This window comes from Phascolarctos cinereus, unplaced genomic scaffold (genome assembly GCF_003287225.1).
Source record: "Phascolarctos cinereus isolate Bilbo 61053 unplaced genomic scaffold, phaCin_HiC Scaffold_5;HRSCAF=322, whole genome shotgun sequence".
Taxonomy (NCBI): Eukaryota; Metazoa; Chordata; class Mammalia; order Diprotodontia; family Phascolarctidae; genus Phascolarctos; species Phascolarctos cinereus.
In genome coordinates, this window is record NW_027555958.1 from 407,125,974 (window position 1) to 407,142,397 (window position 16,424).

Below are 16,424 nucleotides of genomic sequence, written 5' to 3' on the forward strand. Positions count from 1 at the left end.
GCCCGGTGGCGCGTCGGGAAACTTGCCCGATTTAATCAACAAATCCAAGTTTTCTGAGTACTGATGTCATGCTGTACACAAGGTCTGAATGCGGCTCTCTCCAGAAGAGGCTGCCATTCAGTAGCCTGATGTCTCCCAGGGAGACAAGTTTAAATGTCTTTATTTCCTGGGGTTGGATAGCAAAATCTCTTTTCTAGTAAACTGATGATGCAGTTAAGAAATTCATAATTGTTTATCCATCCTGAAGATGTGACAAAACTGGCGAACTCTTTTGGATGACAGAAATCTGGACTGAAAATCATCTCACTAAAGTGGGAACAATGGATCCCAAAGTGAATTTCAGAAGGTGATAATCCTGTATGTGTGCTAAAAAACAAAAAACCCAATTAAATAAGGATGGAGGACAAGAAGCAGCTTGGTGTCACCTACAAAGAGCAAGTCTTTGCATCAAAAAGACCCGATTCCAGCCTTGCCTCTGACACATTCAGGCAGGTTGACCCAGGGCAGGCCATTTATCTGCAAAGGCCTCAGGTTTTTCAAACTATAAAATAAAGAGATCGTACTGCAGCTCTAGATCTATGACCTATGACCCCGTCTCTAAGACTGTAAGTTGAAGAGAAGGTATTGGTTGAGTGGGTTTCTTTTGCGGAAATTCCTCATCCTCAAAAAAAAAAGATAAGAGAAACCTAGCTTAATGAAACATATATGCAAAGACACACTCCCATTTACATTTTTCAGCCTGTTAGTCATAAGCATTTATTAAGTGCCTACTGTGTGCCAGAGACAATGCTAAGTGCAGGAAGGGAAGAGTCAGTGTGATTTCATGAAAAGAACAACGGAGTCTGAAGTGTTGAGTCCAACTCTCGATTCTGCCACCTCTTGACCAAGGGCAAATCAATTATTTAGCCTGGTATTCTTCCTCTCTTTTTAACTGGCTCCTTCTTTGTTTCTTTTGCTGGCTCCTTATATCATCATTTGCCAAGTTTTGTTAGATCTATCTCAGCAATATTATTAGAATCATAGCATGAATGATCCCAGGATCATAGATTTACAGCTGGAAGGAAGGGGAGAGGCCAAGGAATCTGACTGATCTGTTCTCTGCCTTTTGGTCCCTGTGTAACTGCCCTAGTTTAAAACCTCATCTCTTTTTGATGTGGCTACTGTAGTTGCCTCATATCTGAACTTTCTGCTTTCTTTCCAGAGCTGTCATTTGGACAACCACAGTCGGACTCTGTCCAAGGGTGCTGAATTCAAAGGGCAGTAGAAACATTTGCAATACTTAAATCGAAGAAACAAGAGAGGTTAGCATCTGTTACTCTCTTTTTAATATTCAATCTTTCCCTATCTACCAATCCAGTTTCTACTTCCTTCAAATATATCAAATTTCTTCCATCCTTAAAAAAAAATTCACTATCCCTTCAAGCTATTTTCCTAATCTCTGAGCCTTTTCTCAGCCAAACCTCTGGAGAAAGCTGCCTATATACATGTCTTCATTTCTCCTTATTCACTCCTCGACCCTTTGCAATCTGGCTTCCAACCTCATTGCTCAACTTAAATTTCTCTATTCAACCACCCCTAATCTCATAATTCTTAACCCTTTATCTCAGTCTTCAACTTTCTCGACTTCTCTGCTGCATTTGCACCGGTGCCCACCTTTTCCTTCTAGATTCTCTTTCCTCTCTGGATTTTCATGACATCATTCTCTTCTGATTCTTCTCACAACTGTTTGACAATTCCTTTTGGGTCTCTTGCTGGCTCATCATCCATATTAAGCTCCCTCACCGTGGATATTCCCCAAGGCTTCCCCTTTTCTTTCTGCATTTTCTCTTCTGGTGACCTCTTCTGCTCTTATAAGTTTAATTATTATCTTTATGCAGACAACTCCCAGATCTATAAGTCCATCTTCAGTCTCTCTCCTGAGCTTCAGTCCCACATCAACTCGCTATTGGACATTTCAAAATGGATGTCCTGGAGACATCTCAAACTCAACATGTTTGACAACATGGACCCCAATATCTTTGTCTCCAAAACCTCCCTTCTACTAATGTCTCCTAGTTCTGTTAAAGGAAATTAACATTCTTCCAGTCTCCAAGTTTCTTAATTTCAGTGTATCCTCAATTCCTCATTCTCCTTTACCCTACATGTCCAGAAACTCATCAAATCTTGCTATTTCCAAATCCACAATATCTCTTACATACTTATTCACAAAGTGCTACCTAAGGTGAGGGCATGTCACCTCTCACCTGGACTATTAAAATAGTCTCCTAATTGGTCTCCTGTCTCATGTCTCTATCTTTAATCCATTCCCCATCCAGTTGACAAAGTGATTTTCCTCAATGGAAAATCTCTCTCCCTTCTCCCATTCAATGAAGTCCAGTGGTTCCCCATAATCCCATAAAGTCATCTTTTTGGTTTTTAAAGTCCTTCATAACTTGGTCACATTCTCTTTTCAGATTTATTATATACTGTTGCCTTTATATATTCCCATTATATATTATTCTGAACTCTGCTCCAGCCAAAATGGCATTTTCTATTTTCCTCACATAGGGTATTTGATTTCCTATATCCATACCTTTGAACTGGCTTCTTCTCACACCTGGAATGTATGCCCTCTCCTTACATCTGTCTCACAGGATATCTCTCTTTTTTCATGACTCAAATTAAGCACCACCATCTACACAAAGCCTTTAAGGGTCCTCTAGATGCCAGTGCCCTCCTTCCTTATCTTGGTATTTCTTTTGTGTTTATTATGTATCTATTTATATGGTTACAGGTAGGGTCATTGAGGGAAGGATTACTTAATTTTTTGCCTTTGGATTCATAGTGACTTGCACAGTTCTTATAACATAGTAGGTCCTTAATCCATGCTTATTGATAGATTGATCTATTTAGCAAGAAGAATTAGTTAAAAGAAGAAAACATCTCTAAAAGCATTCTGCTCTGATGCCACATCGTGGCATAGAGGCAACCTTGAATTCTCAAAGTTTATGCTAGCTAAGCGTAAATTCTGGCTGGTTCTTCTAATGCTGGAAAGGCTTAAAGCGTGGTCCTGACAATGGACTAAATATGTTTGGCATCCTGGATGAAGGTATTAGTAGGGAGCCGGCTGGCTTTGGCAATCAGTATACTATGTAACAGGCCACAGCTTTACCATGATGCTGTTACTCACAGATACAGAGAATGTAAGATCCCATTTTGATTATTTTATGTTGATTATGAAAATAGTTACCAAACCAGAGCAAAAACCTTTTCCTTAAGACTCTCTTCTATACAAAGTATTTCTTATCCATACATCAAAATCATTCACAATTTCTTTAAAGATATAACAGAAATAACCTTGTTCAACTGCTCTTTGATCTCAAGCATCAGGTGAGGCATAAAACAAATACATGAATGCTATCCAAGGGTATTCATTATTATGATAAAGAACATCTAGCACAGTGTCTAAATTTACTAGGGACTCCCCTATGGATAATGATGTCTTCCAGATGCATTTTGGGTGGCAGGTGTTATGCTGGTTGCATCATGCCTTGGAACACCAAAGAATCACCTGATGAGATAGATAATGGTTTGAGAGTTTGGTCTAACTATTCACATGAGAAGGACCAAATAGATGAAGAATCACCATTGCTCATTATGACATGAAGTTGGAGGGACAACCTAGGGTTTGTCAATCAGCATATCTGGGCCAGTCAGTATACATGGGTCTGGAATCAAATAGGAGGAAAGGAACATGTGGGATTGCAAAACACTTTCAATGACCCCATGTTCTCCTAGAAACAAAGGCATATCTTTTTAATATCAGTATTCTACTGGCTGTGAAACATAGAATATAATGGTCTCTGAAAACCAGGACAATGTATGATTGGAAGGGAAGATCGGATGGCCATGTGATGAAGGCAAGGGATGATGGGGGACAGCCTGAGTGTTCCACTAGTATACTCATGTATACTATGGCACCTTAGGTGGACCCTCTGTGGGGAACTTATGGGAGGATATGGACAAGAGTCACATAGAGGGCAGGCAGGGACGGGTTATGATTTGTATTATTGGAAGGAACATCCAAATAGATGAGACCACAATTCTAGTTGAGTATTGAGGAAGCTACCAAATGGCCACCAGCAAGGTGGCTGCATCCTAGGTAAGTTCCTTCCTGGTCTGGTCCTACTCTGTTCTGTCTCCCTGGCCAAGCAACCTTGGAGCTGGTCATCCTGGATTGAAGGTGTTCTGCTCCTTTTGAATTAGGTGTGATTTGCACTACCCCAGATGCAAAAATTGCTAGCTGTAGCTCTGCTGTTGTCTCTTTCCTCTCCAATTCATTCTTTGTGACATTGTTTGAGTGATATTCCTAATGCACCCATTACTCATCTGCAAAATGGGGCTAATAGCTTTAATAATCCATGTCTCCTGGTTTCCCTGAAATCTCAGCTCAAATCATACCTTCTGCAAGAAGCTTTTAATGGTTCCACTCAATGCTAATGCCTTCCCCCTTTATATATCTGGTATGTACTTGGTGATTTGCATGTCTTCTCCCCCATTAGAATGTGACCTCCTTGAGGGCAAGGACTATTTGCCTTTCTTTGTACCCCAGCACTCAGCACAGTGCCTGACACTAGAAAACACTCAGTAAATGCTTGTTGACTTAACTTGACCCAGGCTGTTGTCCTCTCACAGGGTTGTTGTCAGGCTCAGTGAACAAATCTGTTTAAAGTATCTTGCAAACTCTAAAACACTAAAACAAATAAACCAAACCCAATCCCCCTATAGTGCCTATATATAAATGACCAATGCTATCATTTAAGGCCCTCCATGATGTGTCTCCAACCTACCTTTCCAGACTTATCTCACATTCTTCCCTTTCATAAGCATGTGTGGCATAGTAGAAAAAGCAATGAACTTAAAACTCCAAGGCCTGGTGTCCACCACTCAGCTCTAACACTTCTAACTATACCATGGCCAGATAATTCTAATTCTACGTCTGTATGATGGGATACTAATATTTGCACTCCCCACCTCACATAGTTATTGTGAAAATTCCTGTATAAATTACCATCTAACCATAAAACATAATTGTATTAAATAAGTGCAATTAATATTAAGTCTTAAACATAATTTAGTCTGATCTCATTTTAAAGATGCGAAAAGTGAGACATAGAGAAATAAAGTGGCTTACCCAGGTTATCTTCTGGCTGAATGTCAACTCTAGTAAATTTCAGTTAACTGCTTCAACGTGAACCAACAATGTGATGTGTCTGCTAAAGCTAGTGAAATTCCTTCTCTGTGTTCCTCCCACAGGGTATTTCATCTCTGTATCCATGGCTTGGATGGCTGTTCACTTTGAGGAATGTAACCGTCCCACTGAATTCTGTGCTCTGCAGACCGCCTCTGTAGTATTGTGACCAGTTGTCACACTTTGAGAGACACTGACAAACTAGCGAGTGCAAAGAAGAGTGACCAGCACAGTGAGGAGTCTTGAAATCATGTCATATCGAGAATGGCTGACGCCACTAAAGAAGATATTTGATGGAAGGAGATGGTGTGGGGAGACGGGATAGGTGTCTTCAGAATAGATCAAAGGCTATCATGTGGAACAAGTAAAATTGTGTTTCTCTAGAGGGCACAATTAGAACTAATAGGTAGAAGTTGTGGAGAGATAGAATTCCTGCTATTGAAGGCACTTTTCTAATAAAGAAATTCAAGCTATCAAAAGTCATATTAAAAAATGCTTAAGGGGTGCGGCGGCGGCAGCGGCGAGACCTGAGGCCAGGGGCCATGGGGGCCAACGTGTTGAGGGCGGCTCCTGTGGGGCCGAGCTGAGGCCCTGGCCCTGGCTTGCGGGCAGTCGGCCAGAGTAACCGTGGGGCCTCTGTGCACCCTGTGACCTCTGGGAAATGGCCTCCTCCTCCTCCAGGCAGCCAGAGCCTATGCAGATAAAAAACCAGTGACCCAGTCCAGCCAGATGATGACCTGCCTTCCTCCATGCTGCTAAAAGATTACCAAAACGTCCCAGGAATTGACAGGATTGATGGTGTTGTGAAAAGACTCTTGTCTCTGGAAATGGCCAACCAGAAGGAGGAAATGAAGATAAAGACAGAGCAGTTGGCAAACGAGATTACCCTAAACCCAGAAGATACCACATCCCTGGAAGCTCGAGTTATAAAACTGACAGTCAAGGTCCGAAACTATGAAGAACACATGCAGAAGCATAACAAGGACAAGGCTCACAAGCGATCTCTGCTTATGACCACTGACCACTGAGAAAGAAGCTACAAAAAAAACTTGGGCAGACCAACTTTGAGGTGTCTGAGAAACTATGTAAAGAGCTGGACATTGAATACACGTTTCCCCCTCTGTATTACTGACCTGCAGACCGTCGGTGGGTGGATAAAAAGGCTTTTTGTATTAAGGTTTTCCAGGAGGCACAGAAGCTGAAGAAGCTGCAGAAGAAGCACTGAAGAATGAAGGAGCAAAGAGGCCGGAGAGTCAGGATGCTTGGCTCTCCTGGCCCAGGCTCCACCAATCCTGTGGCCCTTTGTCTAACAGATAAAAATAAATTAAGTCAATACTCAGAAAAAAAATGCTTAAGGGGAGCTAGGTGGTGCAGTGGATAGAGAACCGGCCCTGGAGTCAGGAGGATGTTGAGTTCAAATCCAGTCTCAGTCACTTGACACTTAGTAGCTGTGTGACCCTGGGCAAGTTAACTCAACCCCATTGCCTAGACAAAAAAAAAAAAAGCTCTAAATCAGGAGCATGGAAGAAATTACCTGTCAGATCTATGGATGGGGGAAAATTCATGACCAAACAAAAGATAGAGAGGTTCACAGGAGATAAAATGGACAATTTTGATTACATAAAATTAAATTTTTTTTGTACAAACCCAACACAGCTAAAATTAGAACCAGGAAATTGGGGGAAAATTAAAAAAACCAACTTGTATTATAAAAATTTTAAAAAAACTTTTACAATAAGTTTCTCTGATCAAGGTTTCATTTCTAAGATACATAGGGAATTGAATCAAATTTATAAGAATAAAAGCCATTCCCTAATTTATAGTCAAAGGACTATTATTATTTCAGAGGGATAAATCTAAATTATCAATAGCTTTATGAAAAAAGTTCTAATATGTTAATACTTTGAGAAGTAAAAATTTAAACAACTTTGGACTACTACCTCATATTCATCAGATTGAAAAAGATTTTTAAAAAGAAAGTAACAAATGCAGGAGGGGCTATGGAAAAACAATTATGTTGATGCCCTGAAGGAGGAGCTGTGAACTGGTCTAGTCATTTTGGTTGGGTTTTTTTTTTTTGTTTTTCTTTTGGCTAGGCAGTGGGGTTAAGTGACTTGCCCAGGGTCACACAGCTAGTATGTGTTATGTATCTGAGGCCGGATTTGAACTCAGGTCCTCCTGAATTCAGGGCTGGTGTTCTATCCACTGTACCATCTAGCTGCCCCTGGTCTAGCCATTTTGCAAAGCAGTTTGGGACTATGCCAAAAACTTTTTTAGACTGTGCATATTTGACTCAGCAATACTGTCACTAAGTCTATACTCCAAAGAGATTTAAGAAAGAGGAGAATGATCCATATATACAAAAATATTTACTGCAGCTCTGTTTTTGGTGGCAAAGAATTGGAAACTGAGGGGAAACCTGTCAATTAGGGAACGGCTGGACGAGTTATGGTGTTCGTATGTGTACAATGCTATTCTGTAAGAAATCATGGAAGGGATGATTTAGAAAAAACATGGAAAGACTTGTATGAACTGATACAAAGTGAAATGAGCAGAACCAGGAGAACAATTAATATAATAACAATGATATAAAGACAAACAATTTTGAAAGACTTGGGAACTCTAATTAACACAATAATCAACTGCAGTTCCAGAGGACTCATGATGAAACATGTTATCCACTTCTAGGTGGAGAAGTTATGAACTCAGAATGCAGAATTATATATATATATATATATGTGCATATGTGTGTGCATATATACATATTATACACATGCCCCCCCCATATATATATATATATAATGTATATACATACATATGAATCTATGAAATGACTAATGAGGGAATTAGTTTTGCTTGACAATACATGTTTGTAACATGTTTAGTTTTTCTTGCTTTTTCAATACGAAGGAGGTGAGAGGTAGAGTATTTGGAGTTGAAAATAAAACTGAATTTTAAAAAACGCTCTAAATCACTCATTATTAGAAAAGTGCAAATTAAAGTAACTTTGAGGTTTCATCTCATATCCATTTGGCAAAGTTGATTAAAAAAATAGGTAAAATAACAAATACTGGAGAAGCCATAGGAAAAGGGATACCTGTTTCATTGTGGCAAAGATGTAATATTAGGTCCCTGAAGGTGATGCTATAGCAGAACATAGTTATGGCCCAAACTGTACTAACCTGGATAGCCTGCTAACAGCAGATGTCTGTTGTTCAAGAGCTAGCATAGCTAAGTATGGCAAATTTCATCAAGTATGTTGGCCATGGCAAGAATGAAACAAGAAAAAAAAATACAAACTAGTTTTCTAGTCTGTGTAACTTCCTTCTGCTGCCACAGTGTTGGTAGCAGAAAGTGGGGAAATGTGTGCCAAAAATCAAAGGGTTTTCAGATTTTCCAAAAACATGAATTTAGCTGTTAGTACTTTGAAGGTGAGATATTTGTCCAATAACAAATGTGTTGATATGCTAGTGTAGGACACAAACCACATAAATATTGGTGTTTCCATTATAAACGAAACCAGAAGATGAAAGGACAGTTCACAGGTTCTGTTTGGAAGTCAAATGAAGAAACTGGCAGAGTTGCTTTCATTGTGCACCCAAAGGAAATAAGAAATATCACTTTATGAAACAGTGTGTCACTTAATCTTGCAGTGCTCATCAGAAACATAAGGAGGTATGCCACAAAGACAATTGCAGTTTATAAGCCAACATCTGTTACAGAAGAAGAAGTAGAGAAATTCCACAAACTGGAAAGATCCTCTGTACTAGGAATATATAGAATCAGAAGGCAAGGGAAAAGATGAGTAGTGAATATAATTTCAAAAAACAAAAATTGGATTCTTTTTTTATTAGAGCAGAAAGGAGAATCATTTCTGAATCAGTTGTATGCAACTGAGAGATCACCTAACTCATTATAGTAGCAAAGGTAGAACTGGACAACAAATTAGGATAAAGATGGGAAAGCACTCTTGTAATCGTCACAGCACTAACCTGACCTAGTGAAACAAGCCATTGATACTGAACAATAAAAAAAATAGAGTTAAAAACACTGAGCCTGATCATAATCATTTCTCAATGTAAAACCCCAATGGGAAGGCCCAAAGATCCCAGTCATCATTTCAGCTAGCAAACCCTTGCTCTCTTTGTCAAATAGGCCTGGTAGTCAAAGGGAACATAAGTTCGGAATATAGTAGTTCATTTGTAAAAGATTACGGAGGAGAATTTTGGAAGATTAGGAGCAGAACCACCTCACAAAATAGTTGAAAACAGTAAAGGCGACAAGTCTATAATCAACTTGGCTTGAGACTCAGCTAAGACACTATTCCATGGGTACTTAGCGATGAAACCTGGAGGAAGACAGCAAATAGATATTAAGAGGAATAGATCTGTGACAAGATTTTTTAGTGATCTATTCTGTCAATAGCGATTATAAAATGATGCTTGAAATTTATGCGGTTTTAATGTTTGAAAGTGTTTTACAAAGCATCTCATTTGATACTCATAACAACCATATGAAACAAGTTGTGAATCATTAGCTCCTTTGTAGAGGAGTCATTGGGGCTTAATGAAATTAAGTGACTTACTCAGGATGACAAAACTTAAGAGTAAAAGAGATTTTGAATCCAAGTTTCTCCTGGTTCTAAGTACAGGATTTTTTTTTTCTATTATACCATGCCACCACTCATCGCCAATGGAGCTGCTACTGTTGGACTTTTTTAAGAGTTCATTACCCTAACTCAATGTGTTATGGGGAAGTGGAAAGGACACGTGAGATAATTAAGAACTGCACCACTGAAGAAATCCATGCTGGAGGTGACAATTTTGAAAACATTGAGTGACTTAATTTTTTTTTTAATTAACACTTTGTGTTTGCATAACCTAACTTTCCTCTGTATTCCTCCTCCCTTTCCCTTTTCCAGGGTTCATCCCCGATAATCAAGAATTTTTTTTAAAGAAAAAAAGATGGAGAAAAAAATCAGCAAAATCAATCAATATATTAAAAAAATATCCAATGGGTTTTCCACCTGTGCAAAAGAATAGGGGGAAATGCTTTCTCATCTCTCTTCATTAGGGACATGCTTGTTCTTTGTAATCTTGCAGTGTTTACTTTCTATCTTTTTGTGGTGGTCATTCTTTCTGTTGGCATGGTTGCAGTCAGCGTATAATCTTCTCGGTTCTTCTTGCTTCACTCCACACCACTTTCCTAACCTCTGTGTATTCATCATATTTTGTTGTTTCTTATAGCACAATAATATTTCATTACATTTGTGCACTTAAATTGGTTTGCTCATTCTTCAATCCATGGATATCTACTTTGTTCTTTGCTACCGCAGAAAGGGCTGCTATAAATTTTTTAGTGTATGTGAAGCCTTATTGGTGACCTCCTTGGTACATATGCGTATTAGTGGAGAGTGACTGCCTTTCAAGTTACCTCTAAAAGGGGAAAACAAACATGACCACTTGCTATGTTGTAGAACAGCAGTGTCAAACTCAAATAGAAAAGGAGACCGCTGAACCATATACAAGGATTTGGCAGAAGCATGGTGACTTAGAGAACCACATATAAAATACATTATGTTTTAATTATAATTTATTTTGTTAAACAGTTTTCAACTACATTTTAATCTGGTTCAGGCTGCACTCAGGAGTATTGCAGGCCTGCTAGCTGTGTACTTGATACCTCTGTTGCAGCAGATTCTTATTAAGGTATGGGTTAGACCATAAGGCTTGGAGGATTCCTTTTCAGTTCTTAGATTCTGTGATTCTCTCATACTTTTAAAGTCTTTTTTCACCTTATACCACCCCCACTCCCAACCCTACTACATACTCGTTGGTCCAATCACACTGGCCCCCCTTGATAATCCATGAAGAGTATACTGTTATCTCTCAGTCCTGGGCATTTTCTGTGGCTTTCACTCATGCCTGGAATGCTCAAGTCCTAGCTAAAATTCCACATTCTATAGGAAGTCTTTTCCAATCCCTTTTAATTCTAGTCCCTTCCTTCTGTTGATTATTTCCTTTTCATCCTGTATATAGCTTGTTTGTACGTATTTGTTTGCATGTTGTCTCCCCCACTAGACTGTGAACTCCCTGGGAGAAGGGACTGTCTTTTGCCTTTCTTTCTATATCCAAAGCTTAGCATAGTGCCCAGCACATAGTAGGTACTTTGCTAGTGAAATCCTGCTTACATTTCCAATAAAATTCTCAAAGTCATGAATTAGCAAATTTTCACCTCACATCATGCTGGCAAACATATAATTCATTTAGATTCTTTTTTGAACTTTACTTTTATAGAGATAAACAACTGGCTGAACTGAATTTATTGCCAAAATGTCACTGAATTATACTGCATAGACTTGTTTCCTAGGTGGGGAGCTATCCCCAATTGGTTAAAAAGGTGTAAATTTTATAGTTACAGCATTCACAAATTCATTAATTGAAAAACTTGGGGAAATTTCTAAATTGAAATATTATGGGAGAGAACATTGAAATATAGGCTTGCTGAAGATAATACAGTGTCAGTGATGGTAGAAGTGATCATAACTTACTCTGGGACCAGCTCAGGGATAAGCTATGTCTTCTTTCTAACCTGTCAACAAGCCTGAATGGCTTCAGTGCTCCTCTTTGTCTCCTCAGAAAATTCAGGGCCTTGGAAATAAGGAATGACTTCAACTGACACTAAGTAATTGGAATGACCTCTCAATTCATTTAGGGGAAGACAGACAACTAAGGAAATCAGCAGGAATGTAAGTTGGGTCATTTCATCTTGCCTTATCACCAAGGAATTCCTAAAGAACATGAATATATTTGAGATGGCTAGGTAACAAAATTAATGGGCTTCCTAACATTAGCCCTTGCTCTATAATAAAGCTGCAGAGGACCTTGGAAAAAGCCAATGAATAGCTGTCCCTCTTCGCTTCTTAATCCACAAAATGAGCACAGTTCTGCAAATTTTGTGGATCCTTATCCACAAAATGAGCTTTGAAATAAACAGTGAATTAATATAATGTGTGAGCTAATAAACATGTTGTGTTTATGAACACCAAATTCTATAGTCATATAAAATGCAGGTACTATTATCAGGTTGCCTGTAGGGTGAATTTTTTTGCATGGAGGGAATGCCCACACCAATGAACTCACAGGGCCTTGCATTATTCGAACTGTTAGGTCTCAGAGATATTTTGTGACTCATGTGTATTCCAAATACATACTGAGTTTGGCCTGAAAATATCATATAATCATATTTTACTAAGACTTCAAAAACTTGCTAGGTTTACCCTTAAGGAAATAATGAGAATATAGGCTCATAGCATTAAAATAAAAGTGAAAGGCCTTGGGTGTCATGATAGATGAGACATTTTTTTTCCTTTGTATTTTCACTGCCTATATCTCTAGCCAGAGATACAAACAACAGGAACTAACCCATGATGAAACACTAGAACAGCTTTATGGATAGAAAACACCTTATGAACCTACAGAGCATAGTGAATTTATAGTCATGACAGGTAATGCCTATATGAACATGCCCATTTGGTGATTTAAAATAGGTAGAAATAAATAATAGGTAGGAGTAAAATAGCAGAGTAGGGACACAACACATACGTGGTGTAAGAAATTTAACTATTAAAAAATGAGCAAGATTTTGTATATGGCTCACGGAATCTATGTCACTGCTCTTAAATCAGATTTCAAATGGTTCCTGGTCAAGAAGGGAAAGCCTATCAAACTGTTAAGATTAAACTTCTAAAACTTTTATTTTTCTTGCTTTATTTTTAACAACATGGTTAATGTGGAAATGTCTTATATGACCTCTTATGTAGAATGGGTATTGTTTTCTCACCTTCTCAATGGGTGAGGGAGGGAATTTGAACTGACAATACAAATGGAGAATTAATTTTTTCCCAACTCCTTATTCTCCCTTATCCCCCATGTCTACCATTGACCCTTCTCATTACTATCTCTACATCTGTCATATCTATCCCCTCCTCTCTTCTCATCTAGCTACCTCTCTAGCTGAGGCCCTCATCACCTCTTGCTTGGACTATGGTAATAGCTTACAAACTGGTCTCTTTGCTCAAGTTTCTCTGACCTGGATGCTTGGGGTTGAGGATATTTTTTTTTTCAGGAAGTAATTAGTAGATTCTGTTTTCACTCTGTCCTCTAGTTCTAATAGACAGGACAGGTTTCATTTAGGATTTCTTAAAATAAAGTGTCCTGGCTCCCTCCACCCCCCCCTTTTCAGAGAATCCATGGATTTTCAAATTATTCCTCAGCTTATTTTCCATTCCCCCTCCCCTACCATGTTTTACTTTATTCCAATATTCTTTTTCTCACAAAGGCCCTGATTTTTATTTGGTCTCTTTTAATTTTCAGGATATCTATTATTTGGATCAGTTTTATTATTTCCTGTTCCAAGCTATTTATTCTTTTCCCACTTTTCCCCTCTAGACCCTTCTTTCCTACCTCTCTTCTCTTTTTAAGATTTTTTTCCCCCTTTGAGTCTGTACTTGCTACTGAGTAACTCTCTTCTTTTAGTTTGGATTTCTGGGTACTTCTAGATCAGATAGTTCTTTACAGTGATTGGGGTCTTCTGTTCACTTACACACCTACCCTTACTTCTAATTTGGGGTTTTGTGTCAGGGCCAGACCTCAGCCTATGCTGTGCTTTTGGGTGGAGCGCAGTCAGCCCTTCTGGGCCTATATCCAAGGCACCTCTATGGATTCCCACCGTGTGTGCGTGCGTGTGTAAACAGAGCGCTGATGAGCTTCAGGTTCCTCATGGTTCAGACCACTGGCTTTTCAGGTGCTTGCTTGCCCTTTCAGGACAGACTGCCATGGCCTTAGAGCTCCTGAGCCTGGGGACTGGGCGCTGCTGCTCCAGGTTGCTTTCAAAGACCACTGAGTGGGTTTCTGATCACCCAGGGTGTTGGTTTTCTTCTTCTTGCTGACTTTTTGCAAGCCACAGACATTCCTGGCTAATCTCTAGGGCCATGCTGGCTTTCATCTTGGTACTGCGCTACCACTGCCACTTCTGGTAATCTCCCTTTCCTGCTGCCTGTTGTTCTGTCCAGCTCTAGTTTGATGAAATCACTTACTGTTTTTTACATCATTGGATTTCTTGATCATTATTCGATCTGCTGCTATTTTTAGTTTACTTTGTTTTCTTTGCTAGAGTAGGAATGTGGGAGCTAGTCCACTTGTGCCTGCTGAAGAAGCCATTTTAGGCAGAAGTACTTGCCTCCAGTCTCTCTACTATTTCAAATCCACGTTCCACAAATAGTTAACAAAAGTGATTTTCCTAAATTGCACGTCTAACCATATCACTCCTCGACTCAAAAAACTTCAGTCACCATTGCCTCTAGTATATTATTTCATCTTTATCCCATCCTTTCAAATATCTTTTTTGTATCATTTTTGTAATAGTATAGTATTGCCTATATACTTATATGTGTGTGTGTGTGTGTGTGTGTGTGTATATATATGTATGTATATATATATATATATATATATGTAAATTCACAACTAAGTAAATATACACATATCAAATTATCTGCATACGTGCTCTATATTCTTACTAACTCTAAGAATGTAAGCTCCAGATCTGCCCTGATTTGGGACAGATAAATCCCAAATGTAGATAATTTAATGCCATTATTCTCTGTCTCCTATAAATGAGCATCAAAACCTTGTGTAATGAAAAAATTTAATTTTGATAAAAATAATATCACAAGTAAAAGATTAGATTGGGAATAAGAAAGTAGGCTGGGAAGCAGGGGGCTCAAGGAAAGGCTATGGACCAGATACTAGCAGGTGAGGTCAGCTGTGTTAAATTATTACCACAATCAACACCTTTATCCACTTCCCAAAGCTGGCTGACTAGTTATAAGGATGCCAGGTAACTTTCTGGGACCAGTGATTAGGATTCTTTCTGAGTTACATGAAGCAGCTAGGAGGCAGAGAATGGAGTAGGATGGGCAACCCCCACCATTATTGCCCCATCAAATAAGAGTATAGGAGATTACTGGGTAAATGCCCACATACCCAGTGGGTTAGTTCTACCTTCTCTAGTTATGAAGACCATTTGGCCTATGACATTAAGATCCACGACAGAGGTCTAGCTAAAGGCATCAGAATTTGCTTTCTCTACTTCTCCTTGTCCCCTGGGTCTCTGATGCTAGCACTCAGGTTGGGAGTTTCCTTGGATTCTAACTCAAGAGAGAGCACAGACTTGCCCGTTATCAACATTCATCTCCGGCTTCAGATACATCTTTCACCCAATAAATTAATTACTCAGTTCCTGTGTCTTGCCCTTAGAGGTCACAGTTCTTTGGGAGCCTAGGAGTCATCAGATGAAATATTCCTTTTTCTTCCCTTGGACTGAGTCCCTCTCCATTTGCAGAGTCACGCTGGCTTCTCCTGGGGACTCACAGGTGATTTAGCTGCCTTTGTTCTCATACAGGTAAATGATCATGATTAGGACTGAGAGCAGAGTGATGAAGACCACTGGGATAATACATGTAATGTCTGCGTTGTTGGCTTCAGCTGTAGGAGTCAGGGTTTCAGTGGCCTGAAGGATTGGAGAGGATATCAGCCATTCTGCTTTTTGGGGTGGTGGGGTTGGGAGGCCTGTCATGGTGGAATGGAATAAGTGCAACTAAGAGTCTTCACACTTTTTGATCTGGAGAGATGGAGGGGTGCTCAGGTGGAGCCAGATGGAGAGAGGATCTGTCTGCCCCAGGGTGTCCCCCAGCTCAGTCTTAGAGACCTTGGCATTGGGGGAGGGGATCATGTGGTTGGACAGAAGGTCGGGGAAGCTCAGACCTGGCACGCCAGCCCCAGAAGGTACAGGCTGTGGTTCCTTTGGTGGCAAAGGTGATTGGGAATGTGAGTCTATCCATTAGATTTCGAGGAAAAAGGTTTTAAAATTGTTTTACTATTATGTATACAGACCTTATACAGAGGAGACTGAGAAAAACTTCAAAATCTTTCCCCCTTGAAATGTCTGCTCTATTCCCATATAGACTCAAGTGCAACCACATTAAAAAATTTGGGAAACACAGACAAAACGAAACAGACACCACTCAGCAGTGACAAAAGAGTCCGAAAACTGTTGGAAAACAAAGAGACCTTATAATAATGGGAAAAAAAACAGTTTTGTAACCAATCACTTATTTTCTTTTAAAAACACATAA

General features: G+C 39.3%; 1 pseudogene; it reads left to right on the plus strand.

Annotated features, from left to right (window-relative positions):
* The first annotated feature begins 3,082 nt into the window (after positions 1-3,082).
* LOC110206723 (small ribosomal subunit protein uS15m pseudogene) lies at positions 3,083-6,547 on the plus strand (annotated as a pseudogene).
* Positions 6,548-16,424: the final 9,877 nt, after the last annotated feature.